Raw genomic sequence first — 3,695 nt, forward strand, 5'->3', positions numbered from 1 at the left:
GAGGGATTGTCACAAAAACAATCATATTTTTTCAAAATGGAATTTCAAGTATCAGGCTTTTATAGGTGACTTGCTCCTTAGTTTTTTAAAAAAGAGGAGAAGTGTCAGCAATTTTAGAGGAATTATCTGTCCTCAGGTTTCTACAAACATGCCTAAATTAAGTCCACATCTGTCCTTGATAAGCATTACTGTGATGTAATTGGTCAAACTGGGAAAAGGATTCCTCCTAAAGAAATTTTTCTCTCTCCTGATATTTTCTGGCTGAGCAAGACTAACCACCCAAACCCAGTAATACTATTCAAGGCTCATTAACATATAGTAGTTTCAAAATTAGAACAGCTGTGTGCATTTTCTGCACAGTATGATTATCATGATACATACCAAAACTACTTCAGTAGAGAGATCGTCAGATCAGGGCTTTCTCCTCCTGTGCAAGGCCAGGTTGAGGAGATGGTTCAGCTGGTACTACATAGATGAACTTTCTAACAAACTACAGGCTGTCAAATACCTGAGCGTAAAGACTGCTGGGGAGTCCCAGAGCTAGTCTGAGAGCTGTAGTCCTCTGATGGCTGCAACAGYGGCCTCTGGCGGCTGACGATTTGAATGGTACAGAAGGTCTTCTGGACATTTCCCATTTTTTTTCCCTTGATCTTCAAGTTTGTCTCAGTCTCATCTCTCAGCACACAGCCATGTGTAATTCTGAGGACAGTGAACTTAATACTACAGGTGCAGTTGCCAATCTGCAGAGTGTTTTTTGTTTTTAATATCCCAAACATAGATTTAGGGGAGAAAGAGAAGAAAAGAGTAATACGGCATTAAGGCAGACACAGCTCTAAAAACATCTTTGGGAAATTTGCTAACGGTGTGAATGTGTGCTTGCCTCAGAAGTGGAATAAACTACTAATTTCATGTTTAAATGCTCATGAAGGGAGCATTTTTACTTTGAGTGTTTCTCAGAGGGGTTTTCATTAAACCATTCTAGCAACAGTGAAAAGTAGCAGCCTGCGTTAACAGAAGTGGGCATTTCTGCCAGTCAGGGCACTGCTAGTATATTTTAAAAAATACCTTAAATGTGACTGACACAGCTGAAAACAAAGCTGAACTCCTCCCAGCAGAAGGATTTTTTCAAGAGTAGAAGTCCCAGAATCTGGGCAGCATTTTACCAAATTCTAGCTCTGTAATGTTTTAATGTTATTATTGTTTTGCATGAAGTCTTTTAATGAACATTCAGTCTCTCCCTGAATCTCTCTTAATCTTTTTAAAGTTGATTTCAAGGCTTTGCAAATTAGTGATTTTACCCCTTTAAACTCTTGCTGAAATGTCAYAAGCTTAACTGGGGCAGGCTGCCAGCATCAGAGTCCTTTTACAGTATAAGTGTGCATTTATTATTAAGAATCTTTTGCTGGCAGCAGAGGCCCAATACACTGCCTGAGTCTCCAACTTCTTGCTCTCCCCTAACTCCCCATCAGCTGCTCTGAAATAACACCTGGCTGCTCTTAGACTAAGTCCAAATCAGGCCTAATACAGCAAGGCAGAGGTCTGCTGCATTCAGTGCATCTAATGACAGCTCTTGGCTGCTGGTGATGCAGGGTTTCTGTCATCCTAAATATTCCTTACAGTGCCAGCACGTTTCTAACAGCCCTTTGAATGGGATAGGACCATCTGAATTTGTGCGGTAACCTGAGGTAAGTATGAGGCAACACAGGCAGAAGAGAGAAGGCTTTTGCATGTCGGTCTACCACCCTAATCACAGGGCACCTTTTTGTGCCTATTTTGCATAATCACTGCTTAACCCCTGGAAGGGCCATTACTGCAAAGGAGGCACATAAATGATTTTAAAATTAGCATCCTACTCAGAAACCTTCTACTGCACTCATTTTAGCAAGTTCCTGAAACTGTGTCAGAACCCAAGCTGCTGTTCCTTAAGATTGTGCCAAAGGGGAAAGTTTTTTACATCATTTTTGCATTTCTCCATTGCAGAGAACTGATTTGCTTCGCAAACCATTTATTTTCCTTCAAAATAACCACATTATAGCTTTTCTGAAAGACCCAGAGCTCAAGCCAAACTCTTACTGAAGGCTTACGTACCAGTAACGTTTTCTTCTATTTCCCTGGATTAGTAAAAACTTCATCATTTGTTTGCTAACAATTGAGAACTGATTTTTCTTCCAGCTATCCACAAGGTCTTTCAGGTGAAATCAGGGCATGATTTGAGCTGCTACTAAAAAATGGAAAAGAAAAATGATGCACATGAAAAACAAACCAACTGTAAACTGCATAGATCTTTTGCAACACAGAACAGTAAAGAAAAAATTTCCTTGCTAAACAATTTAGCAAGACAAAGTAACTGTGGTTCTGAATTAATTTGCAGAAAGGGAAGAATTATTTATGAGCATCAAAATTTTGGGCAGTTCAGTTCGGAAAAAGAGATTGAGATGATACACTTGAAGTCTCTGAAGCGTTAGGCTCTGGCTTCATACCTGTAAAGAGTGCTGCTTCTGGCCCCTCCAGGCACCGATCGCTGGCGTTTCTGAGGAGGCTCCATGCTGTTCCAGTGCATCGCGGAAACACCAGGCACAGCCGGGCAGGAATGAACAGAGGAGAGGGGTGCAAACACCTACACCTCCATCTGGAGAAGTGCTTGGGGAACCTGAGGCTGGAGAAGACCTCTCTCCAAATGCTACTCCGTTTGCTTGCGCTGGATAATCCCTACAGGAGRAGAAGAGGAACAACAACAGAAACCCAGTATTGCCTAAATATACAAATGACACAGTCACTTGCAGACTTTTTCACATAAGGTTGAATTTTTCTTTTTTCTGTTTTTTTCTTGTTTGGATATATTGGAGAAGAATATGCAAGGCATGCAAAGCGACTGCTTGGGGAATGAGGAAGAATTGCATGACTCATTTCCATGACACTCGTTTTCCTTAAAATTGCCCATCTCAAACTGCGCCTCCTGAAGAAATTTTCCTGTCAACACTAGCATACCCACAGTATTAAATAAAACAATAAAGCCTCCCATCTACTGCATGTTGTGCTAGAGCACACTTACTAAAGGTTTAATAATTAAATTCAGTATGTATATAGGTCATTAGTGACTGACAGATTTGCATTAAGCATTCCATTTTCATTATTTTTGGTTTACTTCTGTTTTAGTGAGACAATTACCTATTATCTGCTGCCTGGACAGAATTATTTATATTTGATCCTGGGATTTCCAAGGACCATGGAATCCTCCAAAGAATACTGCAGGATCTCTCAGTTCAAAGGGAAGACCAAGGGAAACAGAGAAAAGGGCAGAGACATTAACTTAAGCATAAGCTCTGAAGTACTAAAGGGAGAGCATTATTAGCAGTGGGAGTGGATAGCTGCAAGAGCAGAAGATAGTTCTGTGTATTTATACAAAAATACAAAATAAACTGTTAAAGAAAGCACTTGAAGTGAATTAGGGAAGACTCTGTTTCTCTCCCCACTTCACTGGTTCAGCAAATGCAGCAAGTGAGCCTAACTAGACCTTTGCTCTTTGGACAGTGAAGCAGTAGATCAGCCCAGTCCTCTGCTCATTCCATTTTTACATTATTACTTATTTTTAGAACAGAGTATTTTTAGAACAAGAAGAAAAGTGCACACCTAAATAAAATGTGAGATTCTTAATATTTCATGTTAAATAACCCAAGTGTATCACACGATRCTGG

Source organism: Rhea americana, unplaced genomic scaffold (assembly GCF_003343005.1).
Source record: "Rhea americana isolate MKP2758 unplaced genomic scaffold, rheAme1 scaffold_237, whole genome shotgun sequence".
Lineage (NCBI taxonomy): Eukaryota > Metazoa > Chordata > Aves > Rheiformes > Rheidae > Rhea > Rhea americana.